Source organism: Antennarius striatus, chromosome 9, assembly GCF_040054535.1.
Source record: "Antennarius striatus isolate MH-2024 chromosome 9, ASM4005453v1, whole genome shotgun sequence".
In the NCBI taxonomy this organism is placed as follows: domain Eukaryota; kingdom Metazoa; phylum Chordata; class Actinopteri; order Lophiiformes; family Antennariidae; genus Antennarius; species Antennarius striatus.
Window position 1 is genome coordinate 9,055,001 of NC_090784.1, and position 17,491 is coordinate 9,072,491.

Here is a 17,491-nt window from a genome sequence, read left to right on the forward strand (position 1 = left end):
TTAGGAATGTCCCGGAGGTAAAAAGAGTGTCAGTGGAGTGATGAGTCTGAAGCTAGCAATAGAAGGTGAGATGTTCAATGTTGTTAGTGGGTATACTCCACAGGTAGGATGTGAGCTGGCGGAGAAGGAGAAATTCTGGTTGGACTTTGATGAAGTGATGCAGGATAGGGTAGTATGATGGGGAGATGGAAAGAGTACTTTGAAGAGTTGATGAATGAGGAAAAAAGACATTACTGGGTTTCCTCCACTCAAAGCTCAGTTTCACTCCACATTCTAGTGTCAATGAATATATTGTAAAGTTCCATAAAATAATCATAGTAAACCACCAAAGTCACTGCTCACAGGCCACTATGGCTTTGGGAGAGGTATGCACTTTGAGCTTTCAGCGTTATACTTCGTGCTGAGTCATCACTGAGGTGAAGCTCATCTTTAACTTAATGGGAATAACAAGGATTTGCCTCATTCTACTTCCCTCAAGCTGTGGAATTACTAAAACCAAGGACATCATGATGCCTTTGTACCTGGTCTTTGACATATACTAGTGGGCTGACATTCTTAGTTTGTCTTGGGGTTAATGTGCTGATAGATGTGCTTACACTTCAAGGGTCCAGCTTTAACATCACAGGGTGATAAGCCCTGCCCAAGGCCAAAGGCAGGGCCTGCGATCACCAGAACTCTGGGCTATTAAAAGTAAAGCCTAATTAAAGCTGTAGAAACATTTCCCTGAAAATCTGCATGGTGGAAGGATCAGAGGCCAGTCAGCTAGATCACCAGACCAAAGATGGACGTTAAGAGGACTTTAGGAGCTGTAGAACTGTACTTCTGTTTGAGATCAACACCAGGAAGTAAAACCATAAACACTGAAGGAATGTGCTGATCAAAAAAGCAAATAAGAAAATCCAAACTTTAAGACAAACATGCAAAGGTGTTTCTCTGCAAAACCATACATGTGCATTTAGAATTATACCTAATAACTCTCATTACAGTTTTAAATACACTACTTTATTTGGGTTGTGATGGCCTTCCATTTCAACTAATGGCATAAGTGTGTAAGCTTTTATAATGAGCAATATGACAAAACTTACAGGGTAAAAGAGAAATATTAAATTTCCAACTTCACAGACAACCCTAAACATAAATGTCTTATAAGCTTTGATGCTAAACATGCCTTATAAACTAAGCAGATTTAGGTTTCATTTTTTAACCTGTATGTTGGTCTTGTTTGCCTGTCAGTCTATCTTTCCTCATCTCTCTTCTTTCTCTCATTAAGTACCTTCCTCCCAGTCTCTGCAGATTCTGTAAGGCATTCACTGCTCTATCCATCAAGAATGACTGTCCATTCCTAAAGGAAAAACATTCTACGCGGACAGAGATTTACTGTTTAGTGGAGTATCCAGAAACATACAGCAGCATAAACTTGTGCACAAGTCAGTCAACATCACAGCTGTGGCCCTGCTTTTCCCTCATGTTTTATTGCATTCCTCTGACATGAGTGGCATGGCAAGTTCTTTTCTTTTTTCCTGTGCATCGGAATCATACTCATTGCTGACCACACAACCCAGTCTCAGACCCAAGTCCATTTGAAGGCCCAGCCAGTAAACATCAAGCTGTCCCATTCATCAACCTTGCTTTTAAGCTCATTTGCCCCATGCCTTGCCATCTTACATACTCAATGTCTTTATGTACCTACTTCAAATCTCCATTCCCTGCAGCCCGACCAATAACTCCATTTGATTACTCTCCAGCCAGTCTGCACTGGAGTCCACCAAGCAAATCATTGCAATATCTGATTTTTTGATAACTATCCTGTTGTTATCAAAGCAACAACATAATTTCTTTGGAACAATAGAAACACCACATAACAGTCTGACAGTAGAAATTGTTCATTAAATTAAAACAAAGACAATACTGTATCAACACTCCAGATTTACTGATATGGATTGTGTACTCATTTACAATAAGTTTAGGCCTTTTCACATTAACAAAGCAGGCGTCATGAGGCTCAGTGGTCGGGCTGAGCCTGGACTCTGTGGAGACAGTTCTGGGGAGCAGGCTCAGTGGTCGGGCTGAGCCTGGACTCTGTGGAGACAGTTCTGGGGAGCAGGACCATGTCTAAAATTAAGGCTATCATGAACAACACCAGGCACCCCCTACACACCACCTTCTCCCAGCAGAGAAGCACCTTCAGCGGCAGACTGCTGTCACACAACACCTCCACAGAGAGGCTGAGGTCCTCCTTCGTGCCCCGTGCCATCAGGGGGTACAATGACTCTCTCAGGAGGAGCGGGGGGGGAGGTGGCGAGGTCTGCACGGGGTTGAAAATGGATTTAATTTAATTTAAATTTAATTTTATACTGTTTATATATATATAATTTATTTTTTATACTGTTTTATATTTTAATTCAATTTTATACTGTTTAGATTTTATTTTATACTGTTTATATTTTAATACTGTAATATTTTTAAATTTTATACTGTTTATATTTTAGTTATAGTTTAGTATATAAGTCCTGTTAGTGCTGCATGTGTCTGTCTGTTAGTGTAATGTATGTCTTGTGGTATGTCCTGTGATGTGTTTCTTTTTCTCCTGGTGTTTATCCAGTATTATTTGTTATGTAACGCCTGAGCAGTGGATATATGCAAATTCCTCTGGGATTATTAAAGTATCCATCTATCTATCTATCATTCAGTGAACAGCTAAGGTCATGTTTTTATCAAATTTATAACAAAGTAACTCTGACACAAACTTGCCTTTCGAACATGGAATCACAACCAAAAACCACTGTGTTAGATGGTACCATATGTGCATCTGTGCCAAGTATTTTACCAGTGTATAAAATTATCTCAGCCAAGAGGCAATGTTTGGTTGGTTGGACGGTCAGCAGTGTTATGCAATTTCTTAATGGATTTTCATGAAACGTGGTATAGAACACTAAATGGTGGAAAATGTTCTGAATCAAACATTCATTTACCGTCTTTAACATGGAGCCTTTTTCAAAAATCTCTTAAAAGGAAATATGTTTGTGTACGTACTTTTACTTACTACTTATACTGTGTGTCCGTGAGTGTGAGAGTTTGAGAGACAGAGAGATTTTTATTTTTAAAGGCACGTTTATTCATAAAAGCCAAATTACAAGATAATCATGCTGACTCAAAATCCAAGACATTCACGCACAAAGGAATTTACATCTCAAAAACAATGGTAGGAATTTTAATAGTACTGTCTTTCCTGAACAAAGAAAACATCTAACATTTAAACATTTATCAAACTAAAAAAACACAGGTTTTAAAAAAAGGCAGACAAAATTTTTAAAAAAACAACCAACTGTTCTCTACAATCATCCTTTTTGTCGTTAGTTTCTTCAATCTAAAATCTTCTTGGTCCGTAAAAACTGGTTGGTCACTTCCTTCTGGATTCTTTAAATAAAAACTGACGCTAACCTGAAACATGTTGAGGTCCGGAAAGACATTTTAGTTTGGCCCTTGAACCTTTTGTGACTTGTAGGAGTTTTTTTTAAATCTTTTGTGGAAAAAAAAAAAATAATTCTGTAATGGCTTCTTTAAACTTTTCATTCTCAGAGCTACTTGTATCAGTAGGTGTCTCAGGTGTTTCTTTAGCAATTTTCTTCGCTTTCTTCATTCTTGCGTTAGTGAGTTTCCTTTTAAGAACTATCTTTAATAATTCCTCATCTATCACAATATCATTCACTTCCTCCTTCTCCAGCTGAGACTCTACAATCCTGGCAGCTTTCTCCCTGGCCCCTTCAGCCTTCACCAAATCACTCTGTCCATCCTTGTGCTGTCATCCGTGTCCTGTTTAACCTTTGTTAAGCGGGGGATGGAGTTGGAACCTCACAAGGCTGAGATTATGAAATCCTGACCGCAGTACTGGAAGCCACTACAGGGATTGCGGCCCCCAGCTGTTTAACCTTTGCGCTGTCACATGTATCCTGCGTGTCATTCCACGGCTACGGGTCGGCAGCCGGCAACCCGGCAGGGAATAGGGTCGGAAATCCACAAAGCCTCAGAGCCCGAGCCACAGTGCTGGAAGCCGCCACAGCTGCATAAGAAGCTGCAACCACCTGCTCCGCGGCAACCACAGCAGCCAGTTGTATAGCAGCCTCGGCCACCGCCCCCCCTGCGGTTGCAGCCACCTGCCCCACTGCAGCCGACGACCAGCGCTCATCCTCTCCCTTCTGACAGTGACGCAAGAGATGTCCCTCTCATCCGCACCGGAAACATTTTATGCCCTCACTGGTGGTATAAACCGTGTAATCATAGTTATCAATTTGAAACGTGAGCATAATAGTCAGCTCTTCATTGATCCGATTAAGGATCATCATAACCTGTCTCCAGAAGGTGTAACATGCATGAGAGGTATTCCCGACCGGGAACCAACTTATAGGACTCAGGAGCCAACCATGTTGCGGCAGCTCCCTCTCCAGGGCCTCGTAGCTGAGGTATGTGTCAGGTTCAACCAACCTAGAACATTTAAAACACACTCACAAAAAGGAGAAGACAACAGTTTGTATTTTTTGCTTGCGAGGAGAACGGACAGAGATGTGCTCAGTTACAGATCTCCAACCCATTCTCAAAATGTCTCTGCCGAACCCTCTCCTTTATTCACTAGGGGAGTTCCCGGTTTCCATTATTTTTCTAAGGGATGAGGGGCAGAGAAACAACAGTAAAACAACACCTGTGGCATGATGACATAAAAGAGTAATAAAATCATTCTGTTTACAGCATCCTCTCCTTTAAAGACAACAACCACGGACATTCCTTATTAGCAATTCAGAGGTCACATCCTGCTCAAGGGACCTTCTGCTATTACTCCAGTGATCCCATTACTGCTGTTGTCTCCCTGAAAAGACGAACTCAATACAAAGCAAGGCACTTACACACAGATATAAACATCAATATGGTCATGGGTTGTAATACAAAGAATAAAGGAAAATAAAAGAGTAAATATGAGATAACTTATATACATTATTATAACAGTATGTTCGATATGACCACAGTTTTAATCTGGTTAGCCGGGGGAGGACGGGGATGAAGGTATTCCTAATCACCACCCCGCTCACAACTACCTGGTGTACCTTTTCAACTTCATTTGGGAGCCTGCTTTAAGGCTGTCGTCCCAACCTGCTCTCCCATCGTTAAACACACCTCCCCCACCGAGCAGGTGGGAGGCGGGGTCAGCTTGATACCATGCTGGCGAGTGAGCTGTGCCAGTGAGGCTTTTCCCTCTTTGGGCAACCCCCAAGTTGCCCATCTTGTGGCTACCATATTGCTTCTTGATCTCCACAAAACAGAAGCCAAACTAACTACCGAACACAACTGCTATTTAACTGTCGCTAACTGAAAGTGAAGACACATACAAAAAATACAAAAAAACAGAGTGAATGTGCATGCATGTATTCCTCTTAAAAACTCCCCAAAACGTAACCATGTTTAAATTATGGTACACAAAAGCGTGTACAAATGTATAAATGAGCAAAAAAAAGAGTGAATAGACACACAGAGATGCCACACACTCCTTCCTCTTTAGAGAGAGAAAGAGAGAGTGACTGGGCATAAAAAACACAGAGATATACAAAGTGATGGTAAATTTCCTACCCAGGTATCATAAGGTCAAAATGAGACCTTTTTATGCCTCCAGCTGTCATCTAGTGTCAAGAAAGAAAGTGCATTATCAGCCACACCCAAGGGCAGAGGTCGCCACATCCAAGCATTATTTCTACTGACTGAATTAAGAAGTGATGTAATGTAATGTATCACAAAGTGAACAAGACTCAAAGATCTTGAAAGCAACTCATCATGACACAATCTTAAATTTAAGAACAGATGAGAAACAAAGTCATTGACATCAGGAAGGTAAAGGGCAAAAAACAATCTCTAAGGTGTTGGGACACCATCAAATCACAGCAAGAGCCGTTCTCCACAACTGGAGAAAACATGGAATAGAAGTGAACCTTCCTGGGATTGTCTGGCCTACTAAAATTTCTTGTCAATATCTGGCCACCAGTTCATAACCTCAAGTTCAAACTCACTTGTATTATGCAGCAGGCCACTGATACAAAACACACTGGCACATGTACCCCTGAATGGCTCAAAAAATAACTGGGGCCATTTCAAAATTAAAGTTTTGCCTTTACAAAAACCAAATTGAACGTTGCAAATTCAAAGAATTATATAATTGACATACCAAAATAACCCATGGTTAAATTGTAATTTTCAAATGTTATCTATCCACAATTTCAAAATCATGTTATAAGCCACTGACAGCAATTCATTGTTGGTAAACGAGTCTTAAGACTGTCCAGCCATTTGGTATCAGTTATTCAGAAAGAGCACACAACTCATCCTATTCAATAAATTTTTTTATTGAGACTGACGTGACAAAGATGTGTTACAGGTCCATTTCAAAACTGTAAAAGTCACAGCCTTCTCTAAAGTACCACACCCCGCAAATAAACTAATCTCTAAAAACTACTGTGAACTCAGTCCAGTAACACCTCTCCTCTCTGGACTGGAGGAGAGGGAGCCACTACCCGCTCAAGGGCTCCAGCACCCCGCAATCTGCAACAGCAGATGAAGCGGGTCTAGAAGAGGAATGAATGAACTTTAGTGTGGCCTCCCATTGTCATCTTCGTGATCATCTGTACAATAATCATGTTGTCCATTTAAAATTTTCCTGTTAGGTCTGGGCTTGCGCTAGCCATTCGCCACATCGCCATAGGCGAAGTAAATTCCACATGGCTACAAGATTTTCAGCTTGTGTAGCCACAGTGGCGTTCTTATTTTTAGGAAAAAAAGGCTAAAACTTAATTGTTCAGTTGTTGAATCTCACATTTATACCTGCATAAAATAGTTAAGCTTGAACTGTTGACTTTAGTGTATTTTTGTAGGTAAACTGAAAAGAAGATTTTTCCCTCAGAATGCAGGAAAACATCCCCATTTATCTAAAAAATTTCCCGGGGGAAGTTCCCCGTAGCCACCCTGTGGGGGGGTATCCCCCTACGCCCCCGCCCCCCCGCAACAAGCTTTATAAAACATGTCGGCATTTTTGTGGGCTTGGAATAAATTAGGCCATTTGCATGGAAAAAGCATCTCTACTTACGTACTTTTTGACTTACGTAATTTCTTCTGGATTATTTCAGCAAAGGGCAAAATGTTAACTAAAACATAAACTCATTTTGTGAACAAAATTTGACAGGAAACCTGAAGTTAAATCTTTTTGTGCATTGAAAAGGTTTTACTTGATTTACTTAAGCTGCAACTAACAAACTGTCTTACAATTGAGATGAAAAAGTGACAAATTCTGTAGGGCTGTCACTTTAACGCGTTAGATTAATTAATTACGCTGCAAATTAACGCGCTACAAAAATTTACACAATTAATCGCGAGTGGCAAGTCAATGCGCAAGCATTTTAAATTTGGCCCATTGAGTGACCCATAGGCTGCAGTGACGTCACTTCCTACTGCGCCACTAGTCAAAACCAAGGTGACTAAAAACACACGTAGCTTACCATCACCAAGTATGAATCAGGGGTGAATGAATAATACAGCCGATGTAAAGCATCTTTGAGTGTCCAGAAAAGTGGTATATAAATCTAATCCATCATCATCATCATTATTATTATATTATTATGATTAGTAGTAATAATAATGATAATAATAATAATATTATTTGTACCTTTTGTAAAAGAGAATTTTCATAACACCGAAGCAGCTCCAGCCCAACGTATCATTTAAATGCAAAACATGTCAAGGACACAGAGTTGAACGTTAGCTTACCGTTTTAAACGAAAAGCCTGTTGGCATCTTGCTATTTAGTTGCCTTATTTAGAGCCATGTTATACTATTCATTTTGAATTGCTGTATTGAGTCAGCTTTAGTATTCATTTTGAAAGTCTGCTTATGTGCCTATTAGAGACTCAGCCTTATTTTATTTCTGAATTGTATTTATTTTATTTAACCGGGTGCCTAATTGGTTTGCTGAGATGCTTGGCCTTTTTTGTTTTGAATTTCATTTATAAGGCACACTTAACCAATACAGCGCTGTCGCCTCACAACACGGCGGACCCGGGTTTGAGTCCCGCTCTGTGCGGAGTTCGCATGCTCTCCCCGTGTCTGCGTGGGTTCTCTCCGGGTTCTCCGGCTTCCTCCCACCTCCAAAAGCATGCACTTCAGGTTGATTGGCCGGTCCCAAATTCCCCGTAGGAGTGAGTGTGTGTGTGAGTGGTTGTATGTCTTTGTGTGTAGCTCCGAGGTGCACTGGCGTCGTGCCCGGAGTGTCCCCCGCCTCACGCCCTATGCCACTGGGATAGGCTCCAGCTCCCCGTGACCCGCTGTGGCGGATGTAGCGGTGGTAATATGAAAATGACTGACTGACTGACTTAACCAATAAAAATGTGGATTTCAAATCATCTTTTCTCGGTGCATTCTATTGATTAGTCATGCACTACAGTTTTGTAATGTCCTAGAATTCAAATTCTTTATTTGGGGGCCTTTAGCAGGTATGAGATTAAAATGCGATTAATTACCGTATTTTTTGCACTATAAGGCGCACCTAAAGCCTAAAGTTTTCTCATAAACCCGTAGTGCGCCTTATAATCTGGTGGGTCTTATATATGGATTAATATTCATATTAATTTTGGTTAAAAACATGATCGCTGAAAAAAAGCCGGCAGTCTGGCCGCCAGTCATGCTGCACTCCGCCACCAGAGTAGCCCCCTCACAAGGCACTCGGGCCTACGCCCTCTAACAACGATAGTCAAAGTGCGTCAGCGAAGTCCCAGCTCTGACTGAGCTGCTCTCAGACGGTAGAGCAGACTGTAGGAGCACCAGTGATTACGATGAAAACATATGGAACTTTCAACAATTCTATTAATAAAGTTTGACTGACTGACTGATCTCAGTATTTCCTAACTATTTGGTGTCGGAAATAACCTACTTTAAACTCAACTGTTCTTAAAAATGCCATTGTGCTGTCATCTGGAATCTAGTAACAGTCCATTCTATTAGTCTGTGGAAACACACGGAGAAACTGGCATAAAGGTGAATGAAAGACCCTCAAAGCTGAACTTCCAGCCTTTTCTGAAATTTCAAGAGCAGAGTCACTGCTAGACAAAGGTGCCAACGGGTGTGCTGCAATTGATTTACAAATGTAGTTGATAGCTATGGGCGGGCGGCGGAGAGGCGCATTCAGGTTTGTGTATTCTGTCTGAAGCGACGTGCTGCGAGATTCACGGCGGTGAGACACCGACGTTAAAGTCAGTTCTAGGAGTAAAACAGCGTCATATTTTCCAGTATATTAGCAGCCTGACATTAAAAACTAGTTAAAAAATTGTTTAGGACATACAGCAGCAAATAGCTGCACCTCACCTCCGACTGGACTACCGATCGATCGAAACAATATTTAATTAATAAACGAAGACAAACGTCAGAGCTTAAATATCTGCTTCGGACTTCAGATCAGGAAATAATCCGCTCTGTTCGCACTGACTGCACTCGTAATGAATTTAACCAGTTTTTAATGTCAGGTTTTTTAATATGCGGGTTGACTTCTTTCTAAGATGGCAAAGTGATCAAGTGATCTGAAGCCTGTACCATAAAGCTTGATGAACCTAGCCGGGCTTGCTTCACTTACCGAGACATCCGCCCTCCGGATTTTCGGTACCATAAAGCCGGCTATCAACTCACTAATTCAATTCAGGCATGTCCACTCTAGATCTGTGGGCGCTCACATAAAAAGGGTGGAGTTTGCTGCATGCGACCAATCGCAAACATGCAACGAACCGGCCCGAGCCACATATTTCACAACGGAGGAGCAAACAATAATAATTAATAAATACGAGCAATACAAATCAATATTCCAGGCAAAAAGCAACACAGTTGCAGCTGCCAAACGGCGCAAGGATCACTGGCACAAAATCGCCGACTGTGTCAATGCGGAAGTTAGTGCCCTTATAATATTACTTCCCCACTATGACTGCACTCGTATATCTGACTACAGTAACATTTTTGTGTTCCATAAATGTGTGTACGACATTTTTCGTTATGGCATGTGATTGTAGCCCCCGCGACTTTATGAATAGCTCTACATACTGTGTTCTTCCCGAGGTTTTCAGCATCGCCAACAGAATACATAAAAGTACCTATGAATGAATGAATCCATGATTTACTTAAACAAATAATTGATTAATGGCATTTTATCTGTGGCTTGCTTGTAACCCATCCAACAAGGGATTTAAGGACATCATAATAATTGCGAACATCACTAAGAAATATATTAACTGTGGCAAAGAACCTCAGTGCAATGCACACTGTGTGCGGGACTTTCAGCGCGTGGCTGCGGTGCGTTACATTACTGATGTAAGGCTCCAGCAGCTGACAGATGTAACCCCTCTCCCCAAAACCTGTACCTTTCGTACAGTTCAGGCAATTCGAACGGATTACAGTGATCTCTAAATATTCTCTCGCGCCTGAGCACCCCTTGCCCTTGGTGCACAAGCTGTGCACCAAGATTCACCGGGGTTCTCATAAAACGGACAGCCCATTTTCCAAGAGAACTGATTGGTCAGTAGGTGGGGCTCTTATACCCGCTGAGCTCTTATCCTGAACTTATCCTACTCCGGAGCAGGTTAGGTGTTCAGCATAGGTTACCGTGACAACGTAGCCGGATAGAAAGTCAGCCACCTTTATGGTACTGAAAAGTTAGGGTTAAGCCTGGAATTATCTCGCTAAACCGTAATACAACTTTATGGTACAGGCCTCAGGTTTCCTTGATGAGGCTCAGAATGGCTTATTGACATAACAATAGGGGCCATTCAAAGGTAGTCAGGAAGTCATAAATGCAATCATGACTGCCTGAGCAGCGCGGGTCTATCTAGTGGATGGATTGCGCAACTACAGCCGGTGCAGTTAATCAAATAAATTTTATTCATTTTTTATTGTGTGCGCCTTATAATCCGGTGCACCTTAAATATGAAATAAATTATAAAATAAATTATTGAGGGTGCGCCTTATAGTCTAGTGCGCCTTATAGTGTGGAAAATACTGTAGATTAATTAATTACAAATCCTGTAATTAATTAGATAAAAAAATTTAATCGCCTGACAGTACTTAAATTTTGTGGTTGTTTGTGAGCAGTTTTGTTTGCAGAATTGCACCACAAGGACATGGAGAGAGTCAAACAATGCAAATCTGTCTTCTGTTTTAATCAGCAGATTAGATGGTAGTCAATCAACACCGGATCTGCTTCTTGCACATGTTGATTCGTCATTAATTGGCAGCTTTCATTATTTGAGAGCAGCAGCGTAAAGTGGGGCTACAAGAGAAGGCCTGATGTCATGCAGGGTAAGACTGAATAGCATCAGTCTATGAGAGAAAGGCCTTTTGGAAACACTGACAGTGCCTAATTGGATGAATATTTCATTGGGGTGCTTGGGAGAACTGTTTCGAATGCAATGACATAGATGAATGGACAGACCTTAGCAGCAATTGTGATTGTGCACAAGTTTGCTGCAATTTTTGGCCAAGAGGACTACATTGGATAAGTTGTCTTTTTCATTTTTCTTACACCTATTGGTTCCCACCTAAGTTATTTCAATGACTAATGCTGTAAAAAAACACAAAACTGTCACACTAGATCCAATTCTTGGAAAGAACTGAAGGATGGTAAAACCATAGAAAGGCCTGTGCCATGCTATCTTCCAAAAGTACTGTTTTATATCAATAATAATATCAATAACTAAAATTAAAGTACCAAATGGTACCTTTATGACACTACATCTTGTAAATTGTAATTTCAATTGAAAAAACAAAAGTCGCCACTTTTAGTGTAAAACAGGCATAGCATCTTAGACTTGGGACAAAGTGCTTTTACTCCGCGGTAAAGAAACTGATGGTAAATGAACACAGAATAGATAACAACCCAACATTGATTGAACATTGATATAAAAAAAAACAGTAGAGGGCAGCAAAAAGCCTTCATCCAGGGTAGAAGAAGAAAATTGGAAGACATCAGACTGGCCTTATACTATCAAGTCACTCATTTAACCTCGTTTTTGATGATAGAATAGAAATTCAACTACTGCACTTTTTAATCCAACAGTCGGACAAAAACTGAATATGATTTTTTTAAAGAAGAAAAAGCCTCTGTTGTTTAAAAAAAAGCCAAATACTAAAAGATAACATCTTATACAAGACTTTCACACATGAATATGAAACTCATGATACATTCATGTTTATTGTCAGTGTGGAATCTATTTAAATTATCCTTGTGACTATACCACTGTTTTCCTTACCTCATTACAAGCCTGGTGGAAGGCCCATCAGGTCAATAGACTTGCTCGTTTCTTAATGGATCCAAAGGAAGTTGTAATATGTATGGGGTGTTCAAGTGTGTCTAAATTCAATATCAATATCTGGAGGGGGGGGTTACAATAGTCTGACAAAGTCACCTTTTTATGTATACTTTACCATTTTCCATCATGACAAAAATCTTTAAATATCTACAGGCAGTCCTCAACTTACAAACATGTGACTCAGGAACATTTGGAGTTACAAAGAACGTGTGCAGTCATATCCGACTGTTGAGCTGCAGTTGCCCTTTCTGCCACAGCCCCTTCCAAGCAGCACCACTGAGTTCGCACATCTCCAATACTCAACTCCCCATCTTGTTCTCATTTATTGTTGTCTCTTTATTAAGTATGTTAGCACGTCTGGATTCCTGCCCTCGATACTTTACTGTTTATCATGGAAGATAAAGCAAAGGCTAGTGAAGATAGTGGTGGTGGCGCCATCTCTCTGACAATGCTGCCTCTGACCAATAATAATTCCTACTTCCTCTTCATCTTCCTTCACTCTAAAGTTAAGCTACATGCTACAGTAACATCAACAACAGAGTCTGGCTGTTGTTGGACGCATTTAAAAACTGGTCCAGATTTTCTTGAAATGTTTTATTCTTCTCAAAGATAAAATTTTAGTAGCAAATCTTACCGTAAAGTATTATGAATTCAAAGTAATCGCGTAAATTATGAGTGACACTTAGCAGTAGATACTGGAACAATACCTACGTATTTTAACATGTGTTTTTGTCCATATTTATTGTACAGTAACATGATATGTGTTTTAAACAGTTTTCTAGTGATTTTAAGAGTCCAATACTTGTGGATTACAGATGAGTCAAGTGAAATGACATAAACTTGATTACAATTTTTTTTAAATACCGACATATAATCAAGAACGACTTCACTAAAAATTAAACCATCCTAATTTCATTATGTGTTGATTTGTTGTCAGGTCGTCCCCTGTAGGAGCCAAATGATAGGTAGGCACCATGTTTTCAGGTTAGGTTTCTGTCCTGAAGCATTAACTGATGCTAATGCTGAGCTCTGAATGTTTTGCTATTTGATGTGAATTATTGGTTGAGTTAACTGAGAAACTTAATGGAAATAAAAGTTATCAAACTTAGAGGGGCGTGTTGGACTTTTGATTACCAGTCAGCACACCAATGCATCATTCGCATAAGCGCAGTGGAATACCTCAGTGGCTTAAAGCTTGGCTGAGGCTCTACACCTCTGAGAATAAAACTGATTCAGCTGGAGCCTGTCTCAGCTGGCTGCGAGCAAGAGGTGGCATACACCTTGGATAAGATGCCAGCTCATAGTGGGGCCACAGGAAGACAAAAAAACAGACACGCTCACACTCACACCATGTATAAATTAGTGTGATCAATTCACCTAAGCTGCATGTTTTTGATGGTGGGAAGAACTGGAAAACCCAGGGCGAACCTACACAGACACGAGGAGAACATACAACCACTGCACAGGAAGGAATTGACCCGGAACCGTCTCACTGTGAGACAACAGTACTGCCCACTGTGCCACCAAGCAATCCTGTTACCATTTCTTTTTGCTCTTAAACATGTGACATGTCCAATAAAGCTTTTTTAACCATGTTTGTTTTGATTTCTACACATTCCACATAGCAGATCAACTGAGGCACACAGACTGAGATAAAGACTAGAGACACAGGGACTAGCATAAGATTTAGTTGATGGGGAGGACAATGAGATAGACAGATGGTCAAAGACAGAGATAAGTTCAGAGAAGACACACAAGGCAAGAAAACAAAAGAGCAATGATATAATGCTTCACATTGAGAGAAGATCGTATCTGTCAGAGCACCTTGCATCCTCAACACATGACCTGCACTCACTCAAGCATATGGTCCCTCAAGTGTTCAGTTACCCACAAAATAAAGGCAACATTCTTGCCTCACATGCTGGCTTGGGTTTCAGACTCGTTTGGCGCCTGAGAGTGAAAGCCTGCGTTGGTATATCTGTCGTGGTTAGGCAGGTAACCCTCGCATTACCTTAAGTCTGCTATGGAAAGCAGTGAAAATCTGGATTGTACAAGTCGATATTTGGAGTATGGATGGCAAGGTATGACAATCATGCCACAAGGTTTTTTCTCTGGGAAGGATTTATGTTCTTAGAAATGAGTACTCACAGAGCAGAACATGATTATTCAGTGTTTAAGGGTCTTCAAAGCACAACTGGTACAAACTAAACCTTATGAAAATAAAAAGCAAAAAACATTTAGATCGATATATACTTTACTGATCCCGAGGGGAAATTCAGTAATTCAGACATTTAGTTATCTCTAACATGTGTGGATCTCTTTCTGGCCACTGACAGACCAGCTGAACATTTTTGGTTTAGAGGGTGAAGTTACTCTGCTTTTAGATCCTGGCAGTCAACTGACATGAACTGGGCTGTGGTCCCCCAGCAGGCTAGGGTTAATGGTGTCATGACATCAGGGAGGGGGTATTAACAGCACATAAGCCTAGACTAACCAGTGCTGAATGACTGCTGGCTGACGCAAGACCCAATGGAATGCTGCCTGGAGACTGACCGCAAGCTCTTTTACTACTAATACCAGAAAATACAGTATCTCTGTCACTTTTTCGACCTGCATGCATCCAACCTTATGTGTATTTTTACATCAAATATCAGAACATCAATCACGATGAGCAGTGGGACAATTCAGAATATTTCTCAAAAGAACAAAACACACAGATACCTGGATCCCAAAGTGAATTGAGTACAATTTATTGTAAGTGCAATTACAATCAATATGTGCAGTCTGCAGCCTTTTGGCAGCCTAAAGTCTTGCCGAGTTCATGCACCATCATGCCTTTGCTTACTGAGCATGGACTTCAAATAGCAGGACTGATGATGAGAGGGTGAAAGAAACCACAGCTCAAACGTTTGCAATGTGCAGAGATGCAACCACATCATAATTAAATGTAAGAAAGCACGAAATAATGGGAACGAGCAAGGAAAAAAAGAAATTCTCTAAGGATATAATTGAAAGAGTTATGAAAAAAAAAGCTTGAGAAGAAAAAAATATAGCATGTTCTGGACTGTATGAAGTAGTACATGAGATTAAACTACTTGCCACTAAACCACACAGTGTACATATTCACATACAGAGGAATTAACTACAGCATGTTCTCCAAGAGATGCTGCCGAGTTGAGTGTACTTTCATTAGTTGGCACTGGTTTAACTTGTGTGCCAAATTTAGTACATACCAATACCTAATACATGGAATTTGTACTAGCAGTTAATCTTGTGAGGGTTGATTTACAAAGTTTGGATGCTATGTTAATTAAAGAAATATCTTGCACACATGCTTACAGCTTGAACATAGTGTGTGTTTATCGCAAAGGCCCCACCCATAGTAATGGGAGATCAACAGCTGTTGCTGTACAGCTGACAATAGTAAATATAGGCGTAACCCACAGAGATGAACAGGAGAGAATTTTAAAATGTTTTACCTTGAAAATGTGCTGTGACGTTATCTACATAATCATAACATATGCACCATTTCTTAAAAGCCTCCTTCCAGTCTACAGCATATTCCTAGTGAGAGCCCTGATCTGCATCTGGAACAAACAGCCCAATGTCAATAGTTCCCAGAATCATACATTTAGTTGATTTTACAACCTTCTGCAAAGAGCACACATAGCCAGTAAAGAAAGTGAACTGCAAGACTGCCCAAATGGAAAGTGCATATTATCCTGTCCATGAAGAAAGATGAAGATCACATTCGGTATATTCACTAATCAGACGCTTTCTCTATAGCTACATCATTACCCACAGATTCTCCACACATTTGATAACTGAGGTAAAGTATTATTGCCTAGGTCATAGAGGCTGCATGAGACATTTAAAACAACCATCACATTTAAAGAATGGAGAAATGATCAATTTAACAATACACATTAGTGTACACAATATGGGAGTGGTGCATCTACAGTTACAGTATGCAGCATTGTGGCAAACCCTGACAATGAGTGGGTAGTTGCGGTATTTTTAACCTCCTGACATCACAGAGCCATACCTGAACCTGGGAGCTCTCTTACTGTTCCATATCTTCAGTGCTCAATACTAATTTTTTTCAACAATCTCCTATTGTATTTTCATCATCCATTGTTGATCTGTTATGGTGTTCTGTCGTGGTGTTGGTCTATGTTAATCTTTATTTTAACACCTACAGGGTCCGCCACCCCACTGGGGTTCATTTGGGAACCACTGCAGCAGGACTACATGAAAACTCATGACTTCCCCCACCCCACAGAAAACGCTGCCAAAAGGATAAGGCGATAAGGACAGACTGGTGAAACTCTCACAGAATTGAGTTGAGATGGGGGGGGGGCGCCACGCGGGAGCCCTACTGGAGAGAAAGTTGGCTGTGGGCCACTGTGGACCGCTGTTACGCAATTGTAAACAAGGAGGGCTGTTGGGTCCAAAATAATGTTCCCGACACAGACTACAGTAATCACAGTAAAGGATGGGAAAAGCGCGGAAAGCTCCGAGAGATTCACGCAGCTCGTCGGCACGATTAGAGTCCACGGCGGAAGCTTTCCACGTGTAGAAAACACTCCCGAGTGGATATGTAGCTGTCCGATCCGATGAATAAACTTGTTTTCAGAGTTCAGCGACTGGTCGCTATGTTGTCATAGAGGGGCATTGACCCACGTCCCATTAGGCGCTTACGCACAGTGAGCGCATGTGTTCCGATCTGTGTCATCCCCACAGCAAGTCAAACTTCTATTCCACACTCGCTCGCCCCCGTGGACTTTGTTTGTAGTCCTTTAACGGGGAGAGCGGAACGGACTCTTGTCAGGCAACGTGCACTCACCTTAGGGCCAGATCAGTAAAACGCAAGGCGACGGCCGCCAGACAGATACGGAAGTGGAAGCGTAGGGGTGGAGGGACACTCAGGCCGTGGCGGTCATCGTTCTCGGACTGGACAGACACACAAGGCGAGAAGAAGAGGAGGAGGAGGCGAAACAAGTGGCCGCAGAGACCGCAGGCAGCTCATCGGATGCGACCGGGATGACACGCGCACTTTAACACGCACACATACACAGGCAGGCACAAGCGCATACGACTCCTCCCACTTCAGAGAAGGC

The 17,491-nt window shown here is 41.2% G+C and overlaps 1 protein-coding gene across 1 annotated transcript in view; it reads right to left on the reverse strand.

Annotated features, from left to right (window-relative positions):
• grb10b (growth factor receptor-bound protein 10b) overlaps positions 1–17,491 on the reverse strand; it is a 71,370-nt gene extending 53,879 nt beyond the window's left edge. The window contains exon 1 of the mRNA XM_068323197.1: positions 17,218–17,491. The gene's annotated coding sequence lies outside the window, so the exon portion shown is untranslated. The remainder of the gene's footprint in view (positions 1–17,217) is intronic.